Genomic DNA, 12,934 nt, shown 5'->3' with positions numbered 1-12,934 from the left:
CACAACACAGGATTTCAACCATAAATTCAAACTGTAAAAACTCATAACTCAATAGACAACAAATCGACATAATATATAGTTTTGATTATATACAAAAGACCACTGATCTAAGGCATTGCAGCCTTAGCCAACAACTCCACACAGGCTACATTGTATTCTCACTAGCGCGCCCCCTCATCTCACGCATACAAACATGTTTATAAAGATTTACAAAAGCGTGAATCTGTTATGATCCACAAAAATATCTCCCGAAATCACTCAACAAACTCTATTAATTCACGAAAATATGGTTTTTGTGGCCGCGTCCTCCTCATTCCTCTTTGGATTCCTCTTTGATTCAGGAGGGGGTAAGATGCTCCTGCATCAGAAATTCTACCCACTTGGCATGTTTCTGATTCAGCTTCGGCTGGTTATTGATGAATTGTAAGGCATGATTGTCTGAATACAATATGAATTCTTTTGGCAGCAAATAATGTCTCCATTTTTTCAAGGTCTCCACAATAGCATAAAACTCCTTATCATAAGAAGAATATTTCTTCTTTGCATCATTCAGTTTCTCACTGAAGTATGTTATCGGTCTTTGATCCTGACTCAGAACTGCGCCAACTGTAACTCCACTAGCATTTGTTTCTACTTGAAAGACTTTCTCAAAATCTGGCAAAGCTAAAATTGGTTCCTCTGTGATTTTCTTCTTCAGCAAATTAAAATTTCTGTCTACTGCTTCTGTCCACTTGAATGGTTGATTGATCTCCTTGATTGTCTCAAGGATTGGTGCAAAAATTTGACTAAAGCCTTTGATAAACTTTCTGTAAAAACTTGCAAGACCATGGAAGCTTCTTACCTCAAATATGCTTCTGGGAGCAGGCCAGTTCCAAATTGTTGGACTTTCTCTGGATCCATATTCAAGCCTTCTTTAGAAACTATAAATCCCAAGTAAACCAATTCTTCCTTCATGAAACTACATTTCTTCATATTTATTAGTAGTTTCTCTTTTTGTAGAGTTCTTAGGACCAACTTAAGATGCTCTAAATGTTCCTCTTTACTTTTACTAAAAACTAGAATATCATCAAGATAAACAATAACAAATTTGCCTGCATACTCCTTCAAGAATTCATTCATTAATCTCATGAATGTGCTCGGTGCATTAGTGAGTCCAAAAGGCATCACTAACCACTCATACAACCCACTATTTGTTTTAAATGCAGGCTTCCATTCATCACCTTCTCGAATTCTTATTTGATGATATCCACTCTTCAAATCTATTTTAGTAAAATGTTTTGATACACTCAAACAATCCATTAGATCGTCCATGCGTGGCAAAGGAAATATGTACCTGATTTTGATCTTGTTGATAGCTTTGGAATCTGAGCACACACGCCATTCTCCTCCTTTCTTTGGATTGAGTACTGTTGGTATAGCACATAAGCTAAGACTTTCTCTGATCATCCCCTTATCCATCAGCTCCTGCACTTGCCTTCCAACTTTTGCATTCTCTTGAGGAGTTAATTTGTATGCTGCTTTATTTGGCAAACTTGCTCCTGGTATTAGATCAATATGATGACTAATACTCCTGATCGGTGGTAATGCATTCGAAAACTCATCCACAATAATATCAGCAAAATCATCTAACAGAATTTTAACTTCTTCAGGAAAATCATCCAAGTTTGTGGAAGTCAAAATTACCTTTGGTCTTCCCACAATAGCAAAATGCAACTCCTCATTCTTCACTACTTCCTGCAACAGCTCCTTTCCACTTATCAACATAATACTACTTCTAGGTGTTCCTTTGTCAGCATCGTCCTTCAATGGCAGCAATGTGTGTTTAGTTCCATCTTTCTCCAAAGTATAAGTGTTTCTCCTTCCATCATGAATAGCTTTCCGATCAAATTGCCACAGTCTTCCCAGCAATACATGGCATACATCCATGGGCATTACATCACATAATATCACATCTTTATACGTACCAATTTGTATCTCCACCTTGCATTGTTCTGTCACAATGATCTGATGTCCCTTCTATAACCATGATACCTTGTAAGGAGTAGGGTGCATGGTCTTTGCTAGTCTGAGCTTGTCCACCATCTCTGTAGAAACCAGATTGTCAGTGCTTCCACTGTCAATTATTACTTTGCAACACTTACCTTTTGATTTACAAGTAGTTCTAAACAAATTCTTCCTCTGCACTGGTTCTCCAATCTCCTTCTCTGCTCTAAGCAAAGTTCTTCTTAATAATAGTGATTCAACTTCTTCAGGGGGTTCTTCCTTTTCCATAAGTCGAGATGGTTCTGGCTTTGCCTTAGCCACATTCGCATTCCTCTGACTTGCTGGTTTATTATGAGGACAGTCCCGTGACATATGTCCCCATTCTCCACATGTATAACATCGAACATCTCTTCCTCGCCCTCTTCCTCTAGGCACAAATATTCCTCTATTAACTTCACCCCTCTGTGGTGGTCTGCTACTTGAGCTTCCCGCTTCACGCTTATGATGTTGTCCCCTTGATCTGGTAGCTCCTCTACCTCTTACTAAGCTTCTTCCTCTATTCCTTTGACTCTGTTTCCTTAATATCTTCTCTTCTGCCTTCAAACTTGCTTGATAGGCATCTTCAATAGTTTTCAAACTCAACAAGCTAATCTCATCTTGCATATCATACCTTAGACCATTGATATATCTAGCTACTTTTTCCATGTCATTCTCTACATGTCCTGCCCTAATACTCAATCTATAAAACTCTTATGTATATTCTTTAACAGACATACCTTTTTGCCTTAAATTTTGCAATTGTTTAAAAATATTTAACTGATAATGTTTAGGCAAAAACTTGGCTTTCATTTTACTTACCATTTTGTCCCATTGCTTGATCTTGGACTCCCCTTTCCTCATTCTTGATGTTTGTACCTCATCCCACCAGATAACTGAATGACCCCTCAATGGTAACTGCAAACTTCACCATCTTCTTCACATCAACCTCCTCATAATCAAAGTACTTGTCTAAGGATCTGATCCAATCCATTAGCTCTTCGGCGTTCAGACTCCCTTCATACATAGGAATTTCCACCGTAGGTTTTCCTCCTACTTTGGCTAGCATCTTGATAACCTTAGTAGTTTCATTATCTTCGTCTCCCTCGTCCACAGAAGATTCTTCTGAAGAGCTCTCATCTCCTTCATCACGCGCTCTTCTCTAAGGAGTCTCAATTGTCTCCATTCTCGCATGTAGACTCTAGACCTCTTCCAGTAGAACTACGTTTACTTCAAGTCTTCCTCAACCAGTGCCAGCTCCTCTCCTTGGCAGCATTTTCGCTGCAAACAACCCTTTCTTCTACTCTAATACCACAAATGACGCAGCACGGAAGCAAACTCAAGAAAAACCCCAAAATCACCCCACAGATCCCCTTTAAACTATAACTCCACTGTTTTCTGAAATACATTGAAAAACAATGCAAAACATTGATGTTTACCTTTTTATATTGGCACGCTTATCGTACACCGAAAGTCAACACACCGATGCTTTGGAACCGTCAATCTGGATCAGTGAGATCTGATAGTTGTCAGAGATTTCGAGTGGAACAATAGACCAAGGTTTAACTGCCCGATATATGGTTTTGTTCCCCTCTGCCTTTGCCACGTGGCAATGTTTCAATGGGATCGAGTGCCGAACCACCAAAACCACTTATAGCTTTTGACGTGCCCGATAACCATTCACCATAGCGAGACCACTTGGCGATCCAATGGTCACGGTTGATCGCGATCCAACGATTGCGATTTAATCGCAAGTCGCAATGCCCAATGGGCAGGCTCCTTATGCTTCAAAGCGCCAATGCAATAGCGCTTCGCGGACCTGATAGGTTATAAGTCCTTCTCTATAATATTTCGGATCCGTTTGTATCGCATTTTCGGAGTTCGACGATTCAACAAGCCGGTTCCTCTCCACTTAAGTCTGGATTCCAAATCCGACTGTGTTTTGTGCTCGTTTTTAGTGTAAGTCGCGGTTTTCGCTTGCGGGGCCAAAACTACATAATAAACTCCGCCGACCCAATAAAGGTGATCCGACATTCAGGATTTAAGCGGATCAAACAATGATATTTAAAGAAAAGGCCTTGAACTTCTATAAAACCCTTGTTTTAAACATGAAACACAAAATAATAAAGGAAGTAACACTTTGTCCCGAATACAAAGGATTTGCAAGAAAACAAGGGTTTCCATAGGTTCGATAACTAGTCTTACACACAATATGATTCATTCATAATAAATTACTTACAGAGTCTTGGCCTTGGGCCTGATTACAATAAAATAAAGACCTTTGTCTCAAAACCCAATCCACACACTATTCCTGCTCTCACTCCACTCAATCCTCTCTCGCTCATTACATTTTTTCCTTCTTTTTATCAATCGAATATCACTCTAATTGTATCTAACAAATCAATCCCTATTTTAATCAATCTAACAACAAATATTCTAATTCCTAGCTCTATCTCACACCTATTCTAACAACTCATCTTTGAGCCTAAAATAAGACAATTTCTAACTTGTTACAATCATGAAATACAACTCATTTCTTGAGAGATTAAACCCTCTTAGTAAAATTGTCTTTTTACCAATCAGGTCAATGAATTTCAACTTATTTAGCCATAACATGTGAACAAACTTTCACATTGTTGGCGAAGTCCGGATGCTCCTGCATCACAATCCATAAGTTACAAATAGCTCTATTCAAATCAAACTGCAGTTGAATTTTTGCCCAGAACTTGCATACAATTGTTTTAACAATCGCCTGTTTTTCTCAAGCAGGAACAATAACACTCAGCTCCTACAACACAAGTCTCCAATTATTAAGTGCCTAAGGGCTCTTCCAATTGAGTTGAATAATTTTTTCATAGTTTTTAGTTGTTTTCTTCCATAGTTCTTATGATTCTTTTATATGGTCTCTCATATTGGCCCAAACGGATATAGCAATTGCCCAATTATAAAATGCATCATCTAAAGTAGGAAAAAACCTCGTAGCTTTTGTTAGGACTCTGTAATTCCCTTGAGGCCGAGGAGAGGAACCTAATGGTAACCACAAACAACTTAAAAAATGGAATCTAGCCCTTCCAGCTTCAGAGAGGACTCTCTCTATATGAATCTTCAATATTAGGTCTTAGGCTAGGTATTATGATCAGAGAGGAAAAGGTTTAACAACTTGAAGGCAATGAAGAGGGAAAATCCATTGGGCATACTGTCATATAAAGCTAATGTTTTTTTAGTGATATGATGGGGAAATTTAGGAAACCTTAGATAGGGGTAACATAGGCAACCCTTATGGTGTTTTTGGTCAGATTTCATTGTAGAGATGGTGAGCAGAGGAGTAGTGAAAATAGTGGCACCTAAAACATCTAACTGAGGATGAATTCAAATGTCACAATAAAATAAAAACATAAAATGTTTAGTAAGTTATAACACATCACTTTATAGTGAATTCTGAAATAAATCTTGGCTTAACTAAACACGAAGACATAAAATTTCAAGCATGATTTGTAACAAAATAAAAACTCACATATATAAGAGAAAACATCACCATAAGCAATTGACACATGAATCCCTGTAAAAGTCGACTTAAGCCTTCATCATTGGCTGAAACTTTTATGAAGATATACAATGAACAGTCCATTCTTTCTTTAACCTTGACCAACCAACCTTTTTCACACTAAAATTCATGAAATATATACAATTATATCATCCTTGGACTTAGGGGGTCTAGCTCTACCATTTACCCAAAGATAAGTCAGTTACATTAGATTTAGAAATTGCCTGCTAGGAAATATGGAAAGAATTTATGGAAACTAGGGGTCCAATATTAGATCCTATCTCCCTGATAATGACAAATGTTACAAAACCAAAGGAGTTTTTTTGTTTAAGCACTTGTTTTCTATATAAACCTCTCTCAATTTTCTAAAATTATTTTCCATCTCCTCGGAATCCGTACTCAAATATCATGACTAAAACAAGAAATAACAAAATATGGAAAATAAGTTGTAAATATTCATTCAAATCTTCCAATATATGACACATATTACAAAAATGAAGGAGCTTATTTCAATTTATCTAGTTTTTAACAAAAAAAATCTTTTACATTTCCAAAATTAATCTCCATTTGGTTAGAAACTAATCTTGAAGTTAATTGCAACCAAAACGAAGCAAGATTCCTTTTCATATTATATGATCAATGCTTGAATGTTGATCCTGCAATACACTTAAGGACACTTGTCAAAATTATGAGAGTTAATTACATGACATCTAATACGAATTTCATGGGAAAACCGTTCACTGTGTGGAAGCGCAGCGCAGCAAATTCATGATTTGTATTCTTTTGATCACCTCCTAGGCTTCTAAATGTATCACACACATGAAAGATCAGCTGAAAATCATCAGATACCCTTTGAATAACCTCTTTTCATACTGTAAACCCTCCATCCTTAAAAAAAAAACATCACCTATAGCAAAAGCGCAACGAATATCATTTGTATACTTCTGATCATCCATTGTACCTATGAATGTGCCAAACAGGTGGAAAATGACTTTGTAATCATCAAATACCTATTAAGAAACACCTGACCAAACTGCAAACCTCCCTTCTTTGAAAATCATTATCTACAACAGAAGTGCAACGAATTTCATTGGAGTGAATTTGACCAGGTGTTGAAGTTTTTCACTGAGAAAAATGGTTTATTGATGATATTTACATTCAAAAATATCTCCTTGAACCTCCATACATAAGAAATAATATCAAAACCCTAATATTCTATCAAAACTTCATGCCTTTGATAGTAGCGCAGCAAGAAAGTGTAGCGCATTCAAGTTTATGAGGGTTGCGACCTCTTCTCGACATTCTTCTCAATTACTAAAGATGAAACTGGCAGCATACAATGTGAATTATATCAGAGAAGAGAAATTTGGAACCTGAGAATGATCGATGCATAAGAAAGCCTCCAATTTGCAGAAGCACATCGAACCCCTACAGACAAAGCACAACAACTCTCTTTGGTTGTTCAGAACATCTAAGCGTTAGGCCCCTATAATACTAGTGATTCCCCCATTACAATTGTCATTGTATCCCTTATTGTTATTATTGTGCCCCATAGAATCCCACTATTGTTATTTTTGTGCCTTAATATTATTATTGTTAGGTCAGCTTGGTTATATTGTGACCCCTTAGACTCCTATATATATAAAGGAGGTTTTATCATTTGTTTCATCCAAGAATTGTTCATTTGTGTAATGTAAAGGAGGTTGCCCCCTCAAATAGGTTGAATTATAACGCGTTGATCTATATTTTCTATCTTTTTGTGAGCTGGTTTCATAACATTTGGTATCAGAGCTTTGGATCCTAGGGTTTCGCTGCTCCAAACATGTCCTTGTGGAATATTCGCTGTAACTTTTTTTCTGCGACATTTCAGAAGAAAAAAAAAAACCCATTTGAGACAAAATCTTGTTGAACCTCGAGTCTGAATTTCATATCTTGTCTCGCTATATTTGCGGAGATATGATCTGAGGAAGTTAGGGTTTTTGCAAGCTCCAGAATTTCATCTAAAATAGGTCATTGTGGAATGTTCGCTATAATGATTTCTCTATGAAGTTTTAGAAGCTAGAAAAAACCCATTTGAGAAGAAACCGGTCTGAACCTTGGCTCCAAATTTTAGATCCTGTATCGCTATATTTTTAGAGATATAATTTGAGGAAGTTAGGGTTTTTGTAGACCTCCGAATTACATTCCAAACAGGTCACCTTGGGAAAATCGTCATAACTTTCTCTCTGAGCATCAGATTGAATTTTCGTAAGAAGTTGCAGAAAGAGGACAGACTGTAGTTTTTTGGGTACCATTTTCAGAACCTAAGGTTGAAACAGTGACCATCGACACGTCGTACAAGTTTTCTATACTGAACAATTCTATACTCAAGACATCGTGGGAGATTTGGCATAACTCTTAATTGGAGAAACCAATCTTGATCAGAATTGTGGAGTTATAGATATTACTCGGAGGGTTACCGTAGGAAGTAATTTCAAACCTTGGTGATCCAAAATTACAGAAATACATCAAATTCAATATCAAGCTCCTACAAAGTGAAAAAGAAAAGGTGTGTAGTTTTTTTAAATTTTTGCATAAGCTTGGCTTGAAAACTTAGTTTGAAGGAATTCAAAGGGCATAGTGAAGCATTATTATCAATACTTGATGCCCCAAAGAAAGAAAATGGAAACACCTAGTAAGCAACCTGAAATCTCTAGCATGACTCATGAAGAAGAGGAAGAAATGCAACATAATATATCAAAATTATGAGACCAAGTGCAGCAAATGTCACTCGCACAAAAAGTAACAGAATCTAAGATGGATGGTTTAAAGAAAAACGTAGAAGCTAAGATGGCGGGTTTAAATATGGACGAAGTTGAAGCCAAGATGGATGGCGTGGAAGCTAAGATGGACGATTTGAAGACAAATTCGACAAAGTTTCTACAAAAAATTCTTACTAATGGTGAAAGAGTAGTAAAGGAAACTCATGATGGGAACAAAATAAATGTTAATCATGATTTCATAGACTCTAGCGTTGGATCGAAGAACCACCATGTTCCAAAGATCGATATGAGGAAGTTTGATGGCAAAGATCCTGGAACATGGATACAACAGTTGGAGCAATTTTTCGATCTCCATAATGTGCAAAACACGCAAAAGGTACGCGTTACAACTTTATATTTGGAACCAAATCAATTTGTATGGTATCGATGGCTTTGCTCTCGTAAACAAATTGTCACTTGGGCTATTTTTACGGATGAAATGATAGCACATTATGAGGATACAAAAGGCAACACTTTTTTTAGCAAATTGATAAATCTCAAATAAAAGGGTTCAATGATGGAGCACATTGAGGACTTCCAAAAATTGAATATAAGGGTAAACGATATTCTAGAGGAGCATAGGATTGATGTGTTCATTGGGACTTTAAAAGATAACATCCAACATGAGGTCTGCCTTTGGGAACCAAATTCATTGGAGAAGGCATTCAGCTTGGTAAGAAAGATGGAAAGCAAAATTATGGCAACAAGGAAGCCTACCACTCACAATCATAAAGATGGAAGTGTTGTTGCCCCTAGCCATCCACAACTTACAAGGTTGACACCACAACAATTGGAAGAAAAAAGAGCAAAAGGGCTTTGTTATAGTTGTGATAGCAAATACATTAAAGGTCATAAGTGTGACGAGAAGAAATTATTTTACATAGATTGTGGAGAGGAGGAAGAAAAGGAACAAGAAACGTCAAAAGAAGAGGATATACACCAGGAACAAACCCTAGAAAAAGAAGAAATGAATCCAACCATATCTTGTAATGCATTGACTGGAATTACCACTCCTCAAACTATCAAGATAAAAGGGCATATCAAGAAGAAAAAGGTAATAGTGTTGATTGATTCGGGAAGTACCCATAATTTTATTCATTTTAAGATAGCCAAGGAATTTAATTGCTTCCTATATCCAGCACCAGAGTGTCAAGTGATGATTACAAGTGGGGGAACCATAAATTGCTTAGGAAAGTGCCATAATATCAAGCTATCCATGGGAGAAATAGGCCAATGCTTTCCATTCCAATGGGTGGTGCTGATGTTGTACTAGGAGTCCAATGGCTACAATCCTTGGGTACAATAGCTTTTAATTTTCGAGAACTTTTCATGAAATTCTTTGTAGAAGCAAAGGAAGTTGAATTAAGGGGTATCGCAGGGAAACCAGGAAAGATAATCAACTCTGATGGAATGACAAAGCTTTTAAAGAAAGAACAACGAGGCATAATTGCACAATTATGTTCACTAGAGGTTCCCACATCGAAATCATCCATTTCTCCATATCTCCAAAAAGTCTTAGACAATCATTCCAAGGTATTTGAGACTCCCAAAGGCCTCCCACCTCTTCATGATCATGATCATGATATCAATTTGATTCCAGGAAGTGTTCCTCCAAACATCAGGCCTTGCAGATATCACTATGTCCAAAAGAGTGAAATTGAATGTATGGTTGCAGAAATGCTAGAGGCTGGTATAATTCAACATAGTCAAAGTTCGTTCTCTGCTCCAGTAGTATTGGTTCACAAGAAGGATGGATCATGGCGCATGTGTCAAGATTATAGGGAGTTCAACAAGCTCACTATTAAAGATAAATTTCCCATTCCTGTCATTGATGAATTATTGGATGAATTGCATGGATCAATTTACTTCACCAAGTTGGATCTTCGTTCAGGATATCATCAAATCAGAATGAAGACTGAAGACATTCCAAAAACATCATTTAGAACTCATGAGGGTCATTATGAATTTGTGGTCATGCCTCTTGGCCTTAACAATGCACCTTCTACATTTAAAGGTTTGATGAATTCCATTTTCAAACCCTTCCTTAGAAAATTTGTGTTAGTATTCTTTGATGATATACTAATCTACAACAAGCCTTGGAAGGATCATGTCCAACATGTTGACATGGTGCTCAAACTACTGAAGGAGAAACAATTATATGCAAAAATCTCCAAATGTTTCTTTGGAGTACAAGAGGTGGAATATCTGGGTCATATTGTATCTCATGAAGGTGTTAAGGTAGACCCTAGCAAAATTAAAACCATTAAGGAATGGAAAATCCCCACATCCATAAAGCATCTACGAGGATTTCTCAGTTTAACAGGGTATTATCACAAGTTTGTTAAGAATTGTGGGAGAATAGCAGCACCTCTAACAACATTATTGAAGAAAGATACATTCTCATGGACTCCAGAAGCAACAAAGGCCTTTGAACATCTTAAAGAGGCAATGTGTGAAGCACTAGTCTTAGCTACACCGGACTTCACAAAAACCTTTATTGTGGAATGTGATGCCTCAGGAAATGGAATTGGTGTTGTTTTAATGCAAGAAGAAAGACCCATTGCTTTCGAAAGTCATCCAATCAAAGGAAAGTATTTACACAAAGCTATTTATGAGAAGGAAATGCTGGCAATACTACATGCACTTAAGAATGGCGACCCTAGCTAATGGGAAGATACTTCAATGTAAAAACAGATCATGATAGTCTTAAATACTTTTTAGAACAAATATTATCTTCAGAAGAGCAGCAAAAATGGCTCACAAAGATGTTGGGCTATGACTTTGAAATCATCTACAAAAAAGGGATGAAAAATGTTGTGGCAGGTGCACTCTCAAGAAAACATGAGGATGTGGAATCATTTCTTTGCGCCATTTCTATTATCCAACCAAATTGGATAAACGAAGCAAGGGATGAATGGAAGAATGACGAGGAAGTGTGGGTACTCATTCAAAAGATACAACAAGATCCCAGTACATTTGTTACAGTTAGCTGGAAAAATGAATCATTATGGTACAAGGATCGGTTATACCTATGTAAGAATTCCCAACAAAAACAAAATATTCTTATGGAATTGCACACCTCTCCCTTAGGAGGGCACTCGGGATTTCTAAAAACCTACCACAGGGTTAAGAAGGATTTTTTTCAGGATGGCCTTAAATCGGATATTCAAAAGTTTGTGGCAGAATGTTTGGTTTGCCAACAAAATAAAGTTGAAACAATTAAGACCCTAGGACTATTACAACCTTTATGGTTATTTCCTTGCTTCCGAAAACACTTTCATTACGTATAAGCAACGATTTGGCTTGATATACTCGGTCTCCAACCGTGGGCTGATGAAAGGTCGATGAATCGGACTTACTCTTACTCTCGAACCGGGAGGGATACGATTCCAAGCCAACGTTGGGAGAAGGTTTCAATGGATTTTATCATAAGTTTACCCAAGTCCAAAGGAAAGAGTGTTATCATCATGGTAGTTGACAGACTTACCAAGTGTGCACACTTTTTTGCATTATCTCATCCATTTAAAGCGAGTACAGTTTCTACTGCATTTATGGAAACAATTCAAAAGCTACATGGAAACCCAAAGATTATTGTAAGCGACAGAGATCCCATTTTCACCGGAAATTTTTGGACATAATTATTTTCTTGTCTTGGTACTAAGTTAGCTCATAGCTCATCTTATCATCCTTAATCTGATGGGCAAACTGAGCTAGTAAACAAATGTTTGGAAGGATATCTTCGTTGCTTTGTATATGATAAACAGACACAATGGGTCAAATAGTTGCCTCTGGCTGAATGGTGGTATAACACTTCCTTCCATACTGCAACAAAAATGACCCCATTTACGGCACTTTATGGATATCATCCACCATCCATCACATCATATTTAAGAGAAAATTCTAAGGTTCAAGCAGTGGAAGATCACATCGAGCATCAGCACAAGTTCTCCAACTCTTAAAGGATAACCTCACCTTGGCGCAGAATAAAATGAAACAACAGGTAGATCAACATCACAGTGAAAGAAGTTTTGGGTATTCCTACGGCTACAACCATATAAACAAATGTCCCTCAAGCAAGCTAAGAAGGATAATAAATTATCACCAAAGTATTATGGTCCATACAAGGCGTTGCAAAAGATAGGTACTATGGCATACAAATTGGAGCTTCCTACAGCTTCCCAAGTGCACCTAGTTTTCCATGTTTCATGCTTAAATAAGGTTATAGGTGACAAGGTTCCAGTTCAAACAATATTGCTAGAACTTGATGATGAAGGAAAAGTCGTATTGCAACACGAAGCAGTGAAAGAAACAAGAACTCGACAGCTACGAAACCGATCAATTTCAGAGTATCTCATCAAGTGGAAGAACTTACCCATTGAAGATTCCACATGGGAGGATGAGAATTTTATACAGAAGCATCCAGAACTACTCAAGCGTTGAGGACAACACTTTTTTGAAGGAGAGGGGCATGTTAGGTCCCTATAATACTAGTGATTCCCCCATTACTATTGTCATTGTATCCCTTATTGTTATTATTGTGCCCCACAGAATCCCATTATTGTTATTTTTG

General features: G+C 37.2%; 1 pseudogene; it reads right to left on the bottom strand.

Annotated features, from left to right (window-relative positions):
- Positions 1-12,934, bottom strand: part of LOC149199064 (protein HLB1-like) — a 119,803-nt pseudogene that overhangs the window by 44,435 nt on the left and 62,434 nt on the right.

The sequence above is a fragment of the Pinus tabuliformis genome, chromosome 2_1 (assembly GCF_031772625.1).
Source record: "Pinus tabuliformis cultivar Carrire ecotype Pingquan chromosome 2_1, CPIR1, whole genome shotgun sequence".
In the NCBI taxonomy this organism is placed as follows: Eukaryota; Viridiplantae; Streptophyta; class Pinopsida; order Pinales; family Pinaceae; genus Pinus; species Pinus tabuliformis.
Note: the sequence above shows the minus strand (reverse complement) of the source record. Positions and strands in the feature narration are given on the sequence as shown.